The sequence below is a fragment of the Oenanthe melanoleuca genome, chromosome 3 (genome assembly GCF_029582105.1).
Source record: "Oenanthe melanoleuca isolate GR-GAL-2019-014 chromosome 3, OMel1.0, whole genome shotgun sequence".
In the NCBI taxonomy this organism is placed as follows: domain Eukaryota; kingdom Metazoa; phylum Chordata; class Aves; order Passeriformes; family Muscicapidae; genus Oenanthe; species Oenanthe melanoleuca.
In genome coordinates, this window is record NC_079336.1 from 20,729,423 (window position 1) to 20,746,430 (window position 17,008).

Consider the following 17,008-nt stretch of genomic DNA (forward strand, 5'->3'; position numbering starts at 1 on the left):
TCAAACCCTCACAAGGCACAATGAAATGACTGAGTACAACTTTTGACCAATCACTGCTTTGACTGAAGATAATCTCAAAAAATATACAAAATACACAAAATATACAAAATATCCAGAGAATTAATATCTCTTTAAGTAGGACATAAGTATCCTATGTCTGGAACTCAACACATCTTCCTGGATATCTACAGGCCTTGTTAAACATGGCCCAGGTTTCAGCTTTTATTTTCCCCAGTGAACTGTCAAGTACTTTTAACAGATGGTGTTTGCATGACTTGCTGTCATGACAAAATAAATCCAATTCCCTGTAAAATAAACCTGCCTGATTTTATCTTTCCAGATGGGAAAAAAAAAATAAATCTCTCAAATTAGTAGAACAATTTATTGCCTCTACTAGTTCAGAGACACCAGGGACTTCAGCTCATATATGTATATACTTTTACACATATTAATATGCTTAAAGCCTTTACCTGCCAGTATTTTGGAATTTACCTAAAAATTAGGCATTAAGATTTATTTTAGCTCCAACATTTATCAGACTCAAAGTAAATGAAAAGGTGCCCAAAAAAATTCCTGACAAAGACCTTTATCTTTGTTACAATCCTGCCAGATTTCCACTTTATCCACTAGTGTGGAGCATTATCCATTGCTACTGAGATCCCTAACATGAGATTAGAAAGTATCACTGATTTGAATATATCACTTTCAAAATACATTTAAACCTTGAAGCCTCTACAAGCATTTCCCAGATACATCATTGTTGGGGAGGAAATAGAAAATCCTTATAAATATGAGGGCATGGCGAAAGATTTTGAAACCATAAGTGAAATAGAAATGATAGCAGTTTTCGACTGTGAGGCTGAGAACAGTCATGTGAAGGTTTAAGGCCTCTTCCTTTGTTTAGATAATGCCAAATGCCACAAATACCAAAAAAACAGACATCCTGTTCCAAGTATAGCAGGAAAGGCTTATAGATAAGAAAACCATAAAATATGGTAATTTAGTGATTCCTATAGGCTGCAGGCAAATATTAGGAAATTAGTATGTTGTAGTAGGTTGGTTAACAGAAATTAGAATATTCAACATAGAAGAATACTTATTGTATTGTAAATGGGAAATCACTCTCTTATCCTCTCTATGCTCTATTCTCTTAATCTCTCTTACACTCTCTCCCTCATATGCCCACGCCCTAACAATAAACTACAAACTTCAAGATCAGAATATAGAGAGCTCCTGAGTCTGTCCTGACAACCATCCACCCAACAATAACCCCCACACGCCATTTCTATTCACCCAGTCACATGCCCAATCTTTCACTGGTTTAATTTTGAAGAAAGACTTTTGTATGCTCTTGAAAGACCCATGCCTAGTTTGCAGTCTTTGTGCATGGTATAAAGTTTCATTTACCTAAGGTGTTAGAAGTGTTTCATGCTTTTTGCACCTTTCTTCTGTTTTCTTCCATCTTTATCATACCAAACTTCAATTGTTTCTCTTCTCTTGAATTGTCTCTCTCTTTCAAAGCTCATTCATAGATCCTATTTTAACTATCATTTCAATTTTCATTTTAGAGTTTAAAAAATTCAAAACAATGGCATCAATGAAAATGGAAAGTAATATTCTTATTTAAAGCTTGCAAAATTTATAAACAAATATCAATTATGTGTAACCTTTGGTGAAGCTATGCACTAATTATCAGTATTTATCTTAAAGCACTAACAGTGTTCTTATGAACAGAAAATATAAACTAAGCATCTATAAAACTGATATTTATGACAACTAAATTTAGGATCAGTCTGAATGATGTCAGCCTCTTTCAATATATTCTTAATACATTCTCAGTATGCTTTCTCTGTTTTTAAAAGTTTAAGAGGATATAATTCTGGCTAATATCAAAGACATTACATAGACCGTTCATACTGCATCCCAGTTCTTCAAGGGATGGCCAGCTAGAGGAAATAGTGAGTATTCCATGAGACTAACATCAGAAAAAAATACTTGAAGTCACAGGGATGAAAGAAAAGTGTGGAAATATTCCAGCCCAGTTTGGGGCTTTTTACTTCTCTTCCCAACAGCAGATTTGAGGACAAAGATGCTTCAACCACTAGACATGTCTATAGTACAGAGACTGAGCACTCCCGGCAGATACAACTTATCTCTGGAACTTCTCAACATGTCAGGCTATTAAACACTGCAAAACTTACACATTCTTAGGTCTTCCTGCAGAAATAATTGAAGAGTAGCTGTGAATTCATTAACATGATTGACAGATATGTCAGATATTCTATATACAACCTCTAGGGTTAAGACTAGGGATTTAAATTCCCACTTGATAAAAATAAAATCTATTCTTTCTTTACTGACAGAGAATGAATCAACAAGATTTCTTCTGTTTTCCCAGTTGGAATCAAAGACTACAGTTTCCACAGCTTTGGAGTTCATCTTTATTGTGTTACTTGAAATATGACACAGGAAAGTCAGAATTCCTTGAAAATGTTTCAGACGCTCTAACAATAGTAAAGAATACTGGCAGTAACTATAAATAAGGTTTTAAAATATTGTAATAATAAACAATTACCAGATATATTAACACCTCTACCCTGAGAATAATTTCTAAGTTCCAAAATTTTTGATTTAACCCAGACCAAAAGAAAATAGTTCATTTGCCAATAATTTTAATGATCAGGATATATATATATACACACTGCAGGAGACTTTTTTAGGAAACTTCTTGTGACTGCTAACTGTAGTGCCTAAGTTCTCCCTCATTTCCATGCAGTGTCTTACAAAGAAGAATAGCAAGGTAGCGCCATGGTTAAAGCTGTTTATAAACAGTGCCTTTGCATATATAAAATAATCTGTAGAATACCTATTTTTAAAACTAAGACACAGCCAGAAAAGGGCAAAACTGTTTGATTTACATAAATATCACATTTGGTTATTTTAATAATTTTGGTCTACATAAATTTGACTACACAAAAAATTATAATTTTTTTATTAGAGGATACAAAATGGATTTAATTCCCTTCTTCCCCCCCCCAATTTGTCTTTTGTAGAAGGACAAATGAAAAGTATTACGTTGGAATCCTAATAATGAGATAAAAGGACATAGTTTATACAGGTATACAAAAGTAAACATATTGCCTTATGAATAAATAAGACCACAGATGTGATAGAAAATACAGATTTGGGTAGTAAATACAGCTGAAATTAAAATACCAAGATAAAAATGTATGTATTTCAAGAGTACAAATAGTACTATATTTTTCCACGCAATTTCACCTGGCTTTTAGAAGACTAGAAAATTACTTTTAGTATAATGAGTCCATCATACTCCTTAAGCAACTCCTTCAGTAGAAGGAACAAAACACTGATCTGTTACAAACAACAAAAATAAACCCACATGATGCTTATAATGCAGAAGTGATAGATTACTGAAACCAAGAGAAATGGAAAAGAGATAAACAAGGACAGGTATGGAAAGTTTTGAAGTTCAACCATGTAACTGATTACAAGAAGCTAGTTCCAACTTTTTTCCCTTATTTGCCTATGAATTGACTAAAATATTGGAATAGTGTAGAAAAGGAAAGTACGGTCAGATGGCTTAGATCATAAGGCCATTCTGGGAAGTCACACGAGAAGCCATTATCCAAAACCTGCCTAGAGGACACTCTTACAGATGGCACTGTGTTTCTTCAAAACAATTTACAAATCTTACAAAGTATCATTCTAGTAGTTCAGAAAGCCACAGCCAGTTGCCAGATTTCATTTAAAACTTAAATTCTCTAGTGCTTCTTATTAAAAGAATATTTTAACCACCCCCCTTGCTTCAAACTTCAGATTCAAAACTACTAATTTCTAGAACAGAAACAATTAAAAAGCCCTATAACTGTCACATGCTAAAAATAATTTTTAGGTTTTTTTTTAATAAGCTCTAGCACCTTCCAACACCAGGAAATAAGTCATCATCCGACTAGACTTGCCAACTTGGTTGAAACACATGTTCCCTGTAATTTACTAATATATTTATGGCACTCCTTTTTCCAGCAGATGGGAATTTCTATCAATAGCCCTTTACTTGCTATGACCAAAACAGCTTGTGTATCCACCTTCTCCTGTTATTCCTTAGTGGCCTGGTTTTTGGCTAGGAGACAGTTAATTTTTTTCACAGAGGCTGTGAGGGGACAGGGCCAGGGGCTGTGTGGGGGTGTCTAGGTAGTTACACTGAAGCTCTTCAGGTCACATCCCAGGGCATTCTCACTTCCCAGAAGAAAGTGGGCATAGTTTGTGGTTAGAAAGGAAAAAAAAGTGCAGGTTCAAAGATCTTTGTGTCCTTATTCATTGCCTCAGGGTTATGTCAGGCTGGTCAGAGTAATTTTTGTACTTCTTGATTTTGTAAATTACTCTCATTTTCTATACTTTCGTTATCATTGTCCACTTTCTTAATTCATTACAGCTTCCAGTAAATTGTTTTCATCTCTGTAACCTCTGCCCTTTGTGTCTGTTGCTGGAGACGGGACAGGGAAACTGAATCTGGTTTGGAGCGCTGTTGGCAGGGGGAGCACCAAGTTTGGGAGTGCCATTCCTAGACCATGAGGTCTGGAAATAAATTTCCCTTGAAAAGATAAAACTAAAGTTTTTTGCTCCTTTTTTTGACCAATTTATTTCCAACAGCTGAATTTAAGTTCCACTCAAGCTTAATGAAGCAACTTAAAGCTCAGCAGATACACAGTCTGGGAGTTTACTAGTCCACCTTTTCTTGAAGTCTTGAAGAGCCTGCTCACTCATAACATTTCATTTTACATTCACCCTTGTTGACCTTCATGAGCTGCTTCACCATAGGCTTCAGGGGAAGAAGTTCAGCTCCAGTGCCTGGAACACCTCCTCCCTCTCCTTATTCATTGTGAGAGGAACAATGATGCAGACACCAAGGTCAATCTTACTCTTCTCCAAGCATACCTGCCTAATAACTTTTTTCCTTCCTAAATATTTTATCCCAGAAGGATTACAAAATCCCCTGACTGGCTTAGCTTTACACAGCTGTGGGTCTGCCCTGGAGCCAGCTGGCATTGACTCTATCAGACATGGGAAGAGTTTTCACAGAAGCCACCCCTGTATATTTTCATATAGCTAATAAATTACATATTTAGGCAATGTGTGGGAAAATTGTCAAATATTTACCTTTTTAGTGCAATTATACATATGGATTTTAGTTTGTTTAAAATATTACTTAAAAGTAGTATTTAAGGTGAAAGGATCAACTTTAGTTTTAGCAGTAAGTTTTAATTTAAACAGATTTTCTATATGAAATAGAATATATTAGGAACTGAAATATATTCTATATCCCCCATTTCTATGTTAAAATTCCTACAAGCCACACAAGAGCTACAGTTCAGAATCAGATGCATTCATCACACACAGTTTGTGTGTCTGTGTGCCGGCTGTACTCTCCAACAATACACAGGCACCTATGCAAACCTCCTGAGATACTCATTAATCAGCTCATTAAAGACAAAGTTGCATCATGAAAGTAGACACATTTTGATAATTTCCACATTTTCACAGCCGTTAAATTCATCAGACTCCAGGAATAGAAACTGAATTTCCAAAACCAGGCTGAAAGCCTGGGTCCACCTTCCTTTAACTGGTGGGCCACACACAACATTACTATTGCCAAATTACGTGCAGAAAAAAATCCTGATGAATCTAGAAAGCTGAAATTTCCCAGCAAGTGACATTCATTCACCAATGATTCAATACAGTTACATCAAATGAAATAAATATTTGCATTCTGTTCACTCTTAGTTAAGAAATTGTTACCATAATAAGTATACCTTAGGACCACAAAATCACTCATTAAGACATGTCTGAGCTTCACTTACCCATGCCTGAAAATTTAAGAATCTATTTCTATACTTCCATTTTAATTTATGATTTATGGAAGCCACCAACTTAAAAATCTCTTTCATCAGTCCTGACACTTAAATAATGATCTACATCATATCTTTATATTGCTCAAGATCACAAGGGGAAGACAAATAAACTGTCCCACATCACTACATAACTCTATTGTACCACCTTTGTGGCCTACTTAGCACTCATCAAATCTATTAGGTCCTTATAACAATAAACACAATAATGTAACAGTATTATAAGCTCCTTAATCATTAGTTTTTACACTATACTTTAAACCTTTTCATTTCATGACTTGCTGCAGGTAATGATACTTTTGCAACAATTGTAAAGACTAAATTTTGACTGTTACAAGTATTTCTGTCCAGTCATAAATATTTTACTCTATTTGAATTATAGAATAATTGAACACAAGGAAAATGAAAACTACTGTGTCAGTGAAGTCAACAGATAAAATTGGAATAATTATCAAGGGAGTAAGATTTTATCCGACAGGCAAATGATTTAAAAACTCTTTAAAAAATAAATAGTTTATTTTTCACACCACATGACAGGAGTGAAAACAGAGCCTTGATGAGAAAACAAAGTTACCATTTTACATTTTTCCTCAGAAGATCACACAAACTATGTCTAAGCCTTAAACACACAACTCAGCATGAAGAGTTGTCGGTTTTTGCAATACCGCTTCATACAGAATTGTAGGGAAGTCAGTAATTTACTTTGAAATGACAGAGTTGATGAAGAGTCAGCAGTAAAGAGCAATTTTATGGGATATCCAGAAGCATTCTTTCCAAAAGAAATAAACCCAACATGTTGTATTGTCTCAGTGGCTTATAAGTTTGGAAAACCATTTTTCAACAGCAACAGGCTATAAACTCACCCTACAATGTTATTTACTTGTAAATATACTACCACTATATAACATATTTTATTGATTCACAAGGCTGTCTTTCCTTACAAAATAATAAATAAAATAAAAGCAATCTAGCATTTTTACCAAGCACTGTCATTACTTCACTAAAGCTGACTACAATTCTTTTTAATATATAAATAAGGGTTAAAACAAGTGTCTTTAAATAAAATTCTTATTTTCTTAAATAGCTGTTTGATATGCATTTGTTAATCAATGCATTACCTTTTTTTTCCCTGCTGGTAAGTGATACTATATTTTTGGTTGGCTTTCAGAGTAAAACGTTTAGCACTGTGTAATAAATAAGAAGGGGTAACAAAACACTTTTTAGCCATGGGCATAATGCATTGATAATCTCATTTGTCAACATAACCTAAAGGCTTTTCCATTAAATTGAGAGGCAGAAAAAAAGGTCAGCCCACCATCCAGGATTTGCAGATTTAACCAAATAGGCTTTGACATTGAGAAAGATTAAGATTACAAAATAGCTGCTAACTATGGGATCATCATGCTGCTGTTTATATAAGGAAAAAAAACAAAACCTGACACCAAAAAACCTGTTCTCTGGCCTTCCTCTGACTTTGAATGAGACTTCAAGCAAAACATTTAGGACACCTCTTAAGTGAAGCCTAAGCCGACCATGAAGTCTTGTGACCAGAACCATTGCCAAAGTTCTCTGTTGAACTGCTCTCTTAAATCATTTAAATTGTGAGGAATCTTCCCTTTTTGCATACTTTCCCCAGTTTAAAAGACATTTCTTCTATAGATGCCAAGAAGCGATTTCTCTTAGCAGGACTGAGAACTCCACTCTCTCTCTCACAGTTAGAGCAGAGGCTCAGAACAATTCTAGCACATTGCCAAGAAGACAAATTGCCACAAAATAAGAAACAAGCTGATAATTTTTAGAGCCATTAGTTTAATTTATTTGGTTCTCTGTAAACTACCCATGTCATAAAACTACTGGTACATCAGTACAGTCAGGTCTCTCACTCCCCTTCTTGTTGAGATTAAAATATTTTAAAGCACCACATTTTTAACAGTTCTGATGAATGAGATTAAAAGGGAAAACTGCCAATGAAACAGATTAAGGGAAGAATAAATAAGAATTGCCTATTTTGGGGGGACGTACTTGCTGAGGAAAATGTTCTGATACCAATAGAAAAAAATAGATAAATTCTCTAAATTGACGGGTTTAGTAAGTATGATCATGGTGACATGCTGGTAATGTGAAGGCAAATATGTTTAGTGTGATAGTAGAACTGAATTCTAGTCTGTGTCTTAAACAGCACTATAATTAACATTTCACTCTTTCTACTGATCATATTTATAGATGAAACTAAGCAAAATCAATACAAGATCTGTGATTTGCTCTACCTGCCTCAATCAAAATAATAACCCTACTATAATCAATAAAAGGAATCAGTGAGAGACTGAATTATTTATAAATAAGGGTTTACCTCATGGTTGAGGTAGAAAAGAAATGAGGCATTCCAAAACCACAAAATTTAATAGAACAAAGACATTAATTTTAAAGATCTAATTTCTGTGCCTAATACTTCAGCTAAATAGTTCCAGTAGTTGTCTTTTCCAATAAGAAAAATATTATATTTGGTTATAAATTAAATAATTACAATAAATTTAGTTTCTATGGCAAATCTTGTGATCAAATGCAGTCCTGACAACCTAAGAACTATGTTCTACTGCCTAGAATAATTACCAAATTTCTAGTTCCAAAAATTGTGAGGCAGCCACCATCCTTCCCAGGAAAAAAAACAAGTACATTTCAACTAAACTTTGCTTTATTGCAATTAAAACTCTCTTAAGTTAAATCTATGAGAAATTGTCTATCAATATCCCAGAAGCTGCATAAGAATTATAGCTCTTAGGAACTCCAGATTGAGTATTCAATAATTTCCCACAGTAGATGGCTTCTTCAGTAATCTTCTAAATACACAAAGGACTTCCTGTTCAAAGTAGCATTTATAAATCTAAACCCAAAATTCTTATGGATCATGGCCATTTACTTCTGTGATCATTTAATTTGTTACAGCAGACATCTCATTAGGGTAGAAATAAGCCAAGACAGGCTCTCATTCAAGATCATGGAAAGGATCCCAGTATATTCTTCTTTACAGCTTAGCCATCCTGTCTCTGACTACAGCAAGCTCCTACTGCAAGGTCCAACTGCAGACTCTAACTGCTGGCTATTTCCTGCCAGCCTACAACTGCAAGTATTGGTTTGCAAACTCTGAACACAGCTTTCACCCAGCTCAGCTGTGACTGCAGGCTCCAACAGCAGGCTCTAACTCCATCAGATCCAGACTCACCTCAGAGCAGATCTTTTACTGCAGCAACTCTCTTCCTTATTTCACTCTTGTTTGAGTATCCCTGGATCATGCCTCCTGCCTCAGGCTCCTCTACCTCCTCAAGGTCCTCTTTCACCAGGTTCTCCTCCTCCAAGATCCTCCTGACTACCCAACCCACCCCTTTTATCACACTTACCTTTATTAGTCACAGCTGTGACCCATTAAGGGCAAGGCTATTCCTCTTCTTTGGTAATTACTACAACTGCAACTTTTTAGGGGCAAGGTCACCTGCAATCTCTTCAACACCTGCATAGTTCAGTTATCTTGTTCTTTTTTCATTGCAGTGTGCAAAGTACATCTGTTCCTTCTGCTGATCTGCCTACATCTGCAAAGGGAATGTACTGATCTCCACTCTCTTTTGAGTGTCCCATTCCAAAGGGGACTCCAGAATTGTAAATCCTTAGTACAGTGAGGCATTTTCTGTCAACGTAATATAAAGCCATTTAGTATAAAATAAAATGTCTTATTCAAGAGACAAGATTTAAGAGATATTTTTTTTTTTTTTTTTTTTTTTTTTTTTTTTTTTTTTTTTTTTTTTTTTTTTTTTTAGTTATAGCTATATTACTGTATGCACTTTTCAGGCTTCTACTCAGTGGAAATAATTTTGGCTTTGTGTGTAAGCACCAGGAAATATAAGAAAGACTGCATATCAAGGACCTACCACAAAATTCACCCCTATTTTTCTCCTAATATGTTTTTTACATTTTTTCCCAGACTTAACATTTTCCACACTTAATATTTTAGCAAGACTTGGCTGAAAAAAGTAAGTGCAAGTGTTTGTATTACTCATTTGAAAGCTTCCAGTAGCTATCAAGATGACCTAAATAGACATTTAAATACCATGAATCTGCAGAATGGATATTATATGATACTATTTCAAAAGACAGAATCATGAGTCTCAAACCAAAGTTCAAGAAGTAGAAGAGCATCAGTACATAATTTGACCTGTTTTTTTTTTTTTTTCACAAAGTAACTCAGATCATACTTGAAATAGAACTAGAATGTGTTGTGCCCTGAATTGTCTATCTATAACTCCTGTAATTACAGACAGTATTCTAGCTGAGAAAACCTCTATAACACAGATAAGGGACCCAGTTCACAGGAGAACATTTCCCCAAATAAAAAATTGCACTCCAATATTTTTGTTAATTCTGGAAGAGGACTGTTTAAAGTTATAGAGAATCTAGATAAAAAACCCATGAAAAGAAATAATGTTCTTTTATACACAATGACATGCATCAATACAAATATCTCAGACTGTGGACATTTTTAAACTATACAGCAAAAAACATTTAAGCCATTATTTCAGCTTGGCTCTTTTCTCCTCTTCATTGACATTAGCAGTGTGGATGTGGACTGCAATATGTTCCTTCCTACTCTTGTCACTAGGACAATAATAATTAATAAAAACCCTAGGCAATTCATCACAATTTTCTGTGGCATCTATGTGTCAGATACACACTTCTCTCTTGAATATGGAACCTCAATCATTCTGGCAGGTCTGTTTATTTAGGTGAAATGCCAATCTGATAATTTCTTTCCTCTTTCTTACACAGAGTCAGTGACTTATTCATGTCAACCTGTTAATTCTTGAAGGAAAGGGGCAAAAAGGCTATACTGACTCCTCAAATATATTCTGGTTTTGACAGTGCAAGTAAACCAAGACAAGCTTTAAATAAACAATCATTTTGACCATGATCCAAAAGAAGAAGAAAAACCAACACTTCATTTTTGAGATTTTGACCACAGATCACGCTTTAAAAATCAGCATGCTTTCTTTATAATGGTTGAAAAACTCTCTACGAAAATCCCCCAGGATTTTACTGATTAAAGGTTGTTTCCCAAATGAATTCAAAGCTATAGCTGTTTGCATGCATGAGTGAAAGCATACTGTGACCATGATCTGCTCTGTTGGGTGATTTTTTAAAATCACAGAAAAAAGTGTTGCCTTATGGATCAATTAATATAATCAAGTTTTCCATGTAATATGATAGTATCAATAAAAAAAAACAGAAATTCAGTGAAATTAAAAAAAAAAAAAATTGAATAGTTCTTTATCAGAATATGTGTTAGATTTTCCCAAAGTCTTCCAACTTCCAGAACAAGGTTCCTTGTGTATTTAAACCACTTCAAGAGATATTTTATCAGTATCACATTTCTAGCTGCTAAGAGGGCACTTCAGCTTTAAATCTGTGTAGAATGGAGCTCATGGTAACTAACTGACAGAAATGACCAAATACTGTGCGTAAACCTTCTGCAGCCAGCCACCTCAGAGTGGCTTCAGAAGTGTACTAAAAAGTTAAGTTTTTCCTGAGCTAACTTGAAGCAGATATTCTGCAACCTTGTTGCCACTCCCAGAGTGTCTTAAAAATTACAGTTTCTGAGATCCGTTTAAAGACAAATACTAGCTCCTCCTCCAGAGGCTGAAAAGTCTCATTTCACCCATGGCAGCCTGCAGCAGTAAAACAGAAATACAAATCAAATGCAGACTACTAATGAAGTCAATTCCATTGCTTTGAGAAAAGTAACAAGTAAAATCTTGTTAGGAGGTGTTTGTTGCAATCTTACTTTATCACTCTGTTAGTATTTGTAGGGCAGTGGCACCCATACTAATAAAAAAAAAAACAATTTGACAAAGGGCTATGACAATGTCATATTTGACATCTGTCTATAGAAAAATGTTTGACAGGTGGAATAACAATTGCTCGAGTTGAACTGACCCATAGAGAGCAACACACTGCAACATTCTCCATGACGATGTATTTCAGCCCCCTTAAACTGAAACGCAGTTAATTTCAGATTAAATATAAAGATTCTTTTATGAGAGTGGTGAAACACAAGGATGGCAGATGTTCCAACCCTGGAAACATTCTATGTCCAGCTGGACAGGGCTCTGATCAACCTGTTGTAGTTGAAGATGTCCTGCATATTGCAAGGAGGTTGGACTAGATGACCATGAATGTTCATTCCAACCCAAACCATTCTACCATTCTATGATTCTCTACTTATCAGAGAGATTCAAGAAGCATTGTCAATGATTAGGGGCAGATTTTATGCCCTGCATGTCTTTACTCACATGGTATATGGGATAAATTGTATTCTTTTGGAAGTATCCACGACTGAATATTTACTGAATTCTGTCTTTGAAAAATAAAGGCCCACAGTAACTGGGATTTATTTCTTTTTCTATATTGTCCCATAACGAGAGAGGAAAGGCAGGGCAGGTGGAGACCAGCACAGCAACCAGTACTTGTGGCTGGTATTGCTGCATCAGTGACAGCATTAGCAGCAGTAACCCCAGTAACACAGATTGGTTAATGCTTCTGAAATTATTCAGACATGTTAATGGAAAGAAAATTTACTCAGCACATCATCCCACGATGGTTCTGTATGGTTTTATGGGCCCTTGTTGACAGCTGAAAGCAAAAAAAAATAATTCACAAGCTTACTTACCCTATTTAGAACATGAAGTAACCATAATTGACTGCTGAAATTGCCTTCTTCTTTTCCAATAGAAGGAGTCTCTGGTTGGTTGGGTTTTGGATTTGGCTGGGGGAGTTTTTTGTGTGTTTAGGTTTGTTTGTTTCTTTGGAGTTTTTTGGAGCATTGGTTTTTTTTAGTGTGTTGCTGTTTCTGGGCTTGTTGGTTTTCTAGTTCCTGCAGAAAAATTAAGATTTGTCCTTTGTTGTATATCTCATATTTGCTCTGATACCTAGAAACCCTGGTAAGACAGGTGAACAGCAGTGGAGCAGCTACAGAAGTGAAACAGCAACACTTCACCACCATGTCCAGCCTGTGTTTGGATTATATCTAGAGGTTGGCAAGGGTCACAGGGAAGAAAATCTCATCTGCCTCTTTCTAGCATAAAAATGACTGGGTCCTGAATTTCATCTCAAAATGCGCAGGACAGCCCACAGCTCTCCATGCAATATGCAACACAAAAGTTTAATGCTGGTTCCATTTGCTCTCTTAAAGATATCCCAGACAAACAGAAAATTTTCTTGCTTAGCATACAATGAACAAATGTAAATGTCTTTACCATGTGAAATCAGTACATATGGCAGTCCGGGTAAAATGAAAAATGAAACATGGCATGGATAAAAAAACGAAAAACATAATGCTGGTATATTCTGTGTGAGTTAATATTAAGGAAACTACCCAGTCCGACCATTTATGAGACTCTGGCAGTCACACTTTCACCACCGGAGACTTTCACGGCAGGGACCAGAGTCCCTTCACAGGGGGCAGCTCCAGTGATCCAACGGGTCCCTGTTCCACAGCCTGCACACCCCACCCTCACAGTCACACCAGGATCCCTCACAGATTACACCCCAGATCTCCCACAGCAGAGTCTTGGATGTCTTGTTCCATAAAGCCACTTATTCACAGTGCACTTACACTGAAACAGCTGAAGTTGATGGCTCTGAGGAGAATCCCAACTAAGAAACCACTGGGCTTTTACACCCTCACAGTGTCACTGAGTGTGAGTCTTGCTTTTCCTCCTAGTCTTTGGCTCCTGACCTCTGTGTCCATCCACCTTGCTGGTACATACGGTCTTCACCTCCTTTGGGCAGTTCACAGCCTTTTGTCTCAGGCTCCCAGCCAGAGCTCAGCCTGCAGCCCATCTACCTGTACCAGACACATTCCTCACCATCACGAGCTGCAGCCATTCCCAAGCCCCAGCAGCAGCTCTGTGAGGGAGGCCAGGGTGGCCCCAGCCGGACACAGCCGGTTCCAGCCGGTTCCAGCCGGTTCCAGCTGGTTCCAGCCGGTTCCAGCCGGTTCCAGCTGGTTCCAGCCACCCGCCACAGGGCGCGGCTGAGCCCAAGCCGGGGCAGGGGCACTGCGGGCACTGCATGTGTAAGAACAGGTTAGTGTAAACAGGAGTGACAGCCCAGAACTTCAATGGTAATTGTCCAGAACTCTGCTTCTCTTTTGTGCACAGGACCAGTTGAACTTGCACAAACTCCTGCGGCCCTATTCTAACTCTAGCTATGCAAATACAAATCTTATTTAGAAAGTTCCACCAACCATGTGCATGCAATTTAGAAGTAACTATTTCTCTCTCTTTGCAAAAAGCTTTAGGATAATAATATTCCTAACTGATAAGTCCATTGCTAAAATAAGCTAGGATTGAGACAGAACCACATTTCATTGTTTGAAGAGGAAAAATAAAAAACCCAAACCAGCAACAGACACTATCAAGATGAGGCCTTTGGCTTCTGTAAAAATTTATCCATGTTCTCATTCCAAGTCTTTAGTACTTAAAGAGACTATTCTCTCCTCCTACCAGCAATTAGTAATGGCTTAAGATTTTCCTTCCTCTATCACATAACATAACAAATATTGGTTAGAGGGAAACATCAAAGCATTTAAGGTCAGGTTGGACGGGATTTTGAGCAACCTGGTCTGGTGCAAGGTTCTATGCCCATGGCACAGGGGTTGGAACCAGATAGTTTTTGAGGCCTTTTCCAACCCTAAACATTTTGTGATTCTATAATTCTATAATTTATTATCAAACCAAGTGTTTAAGAAGTTAAAAAAGTCTTTGCTCTTAGTAATTAACCATTCTTATCACACTGGCTTAAGCTGACAGCTAGGCAAACATCAATATATTATTTATTAAGTCACATGAAAAAATACTGTGTTTTCCAAATCTTGACATCAGAAATGAAATCTTAAAGTCTGGTTTTGTTGTTTTTAAATTATTTGAGTATTTCAGAATACATTGAATACAAAAATACAGCCGCATGCACATATTTGAATACCTTTAAAAAAAATCTTAAACACCTTAAGATTATCTTTAAAAAAAAAGACACTAATTTCCATTTCATATTTTCTAAAATAAAGAACTGTTGACATTATTTATCCAAAATCACCAAAGAGGAAACAAAAAGTAGTCCAGCTGGTTGACTGCATCTGCATTGTACCGTGGCACAAAACCATTTCCTTCTGGAGGTACTGGCAACAGCTTTTAGTGTAGCACTTGTGAACTCCCACAACTATACAGACTCAGGCTTTTCAGCCCATGAATACTTAAATATACACACCCATAAAAGAAGGAAATAGGAATAGAAAGAGAAAAAGAAGATGTTTTTTTCTGAAAACTATTTACAGCTGTTGTCTGTTTCTCATTCCCTCCCCCTAGCTAGGCAAGGAAGAAGTATATCACAGTGTACAGGACTTTTATATTCAGGGTGTAGCATTAAGGTATCATATAAATCCTAACAAACAAACACCCTATGCAGAGCATGAATATGACATGGCTTTTGTGTCTTCAGGCTGTTCCAGCCACCAACTGTATAATTCATGCTCAAAAATTAGTTTCTAGCCCCCACCGCTCAAAAGCCTGAAGGTGTTTTCAGTTTACTTGTCTCTGAGTCTATTGAATGCATTTGATGAACAAGCTATGAGTAGAATTTTAAAAGAAATCAAAATCTATGGGTGACAATAGTGACTCAGTTCTGATATGCTTACAGAACTTTTAAGAAAAGTTCTGCCACTCTCATTGTGCTGCCATGGTTACCAGAAAGCGAGTAAGTTGGTTTTTTTTTTCTTTTTTTCATAGGCTACACTCAAGTCTTTGATTTTCAAATAAACACACTTTACATATGCTATTATTATTTAACAGTGTTTCACTGTGGAAGTGGGAATTTTAATGATTATTAAAAAAAGCCCTGTAAAGATAATTCAAGCAAAAATATTCTTTAAACACATTAAATAAAAGAAAAAAAGACATTTGTGAAAAGAGCATATATTATTTCCACAAATTTGTAATCAAAAAACTGTACTTTTGACATGATGCAAGAAAAATGCCTCAAATATTAAGTATTTTACAAGTATAAAATACAATAGAAAAAAAATTAAAGCTCTATACTAATGTAAATGTGCAGTAGAAAAATATTCTGAAATAAAAAAAAAAATCCAGATTTTTATTGAAATAAGTTCCATTAATCTAGAATCAGCACTAAAAATATATATGTATATCTCTTTAGCAAGAAGAATAAATTGAACTTTTCGTAAAATAGTAAAAGAGATAAAATATTGAAGATAGACCTTTGGAAAACCCTGACATAAGTGTTTTTATTCTTTCCCTTCCTATTTGATCAACAAGAAAAAATCTGTTTCATGTCTGAAAACTATATTATCCAGAGCCACAAAGTATAAAATACTAACAGTCAAGGCTTGTTTTCAAGCCTTAATATTCAATGATATTCAATTTATTTATTTTATAATCGACTTTTGTTCCATAAATCTAATTTTTTTGATGTAGCTCCTCCAGAAATTGTGTATATATTGAAATACACTCACCAGATTTTCACTTTTGCTTCTGTACTGGTTTTTTTGGGATAGAGTTATTTTTCCTCATAACAGCTAGTAAAGAGCTATAGTTAGGATTTGAGCTGGAAACCATGGTAAGAATACAGGAGTTTTTTCATTGCTGAGCAGTGCTTAGACAGAAAAAAGGGCTTTTTTCCCTTACACCACCACATTAGTGAGCTGGGGATACACAAGAAGTCAGAAGGGGACACAGCCAGGACAGCTGACCTGAACTGACCCAAGGGGTACCCCACATCATGTGGTGTCATGTTCAGCTTATAAAGTTCAAGGAAGAAGGAAGGCAGGATGATGAGTGATCTCATCTTTGTCTTCTAAAGTCACCACTCTGTATGATGGAGCCTTGGATTCCCTGGAGGTGGCTGAACACCGCCTGTCCGTGGGAAGAGGTGAATTAATCCTTTGTTTTGCTTTGCTTGCATGCACATTTACTGTCTTTATCTCAACTCATTTACTCATTCAGTTATTTCCCCCACCTCCTGAG

The 17,008-nt window shown here is 36.1% G+C and overlaps 1 protein-coding gene across 1 annotated transcript in view; it reads right to left on the bottom strand.

The window, feature by feature from the left end:
- The window catches only part of CSMD1 (CUB and Sushi multiple domains 1), a 1,037,656-nt gene that overhangs the window by 322,503 nt on the left and 698,145 nt on the right, over positions 1 to 17,008 (bottom strand). The window lies entirely within an intron of this gene.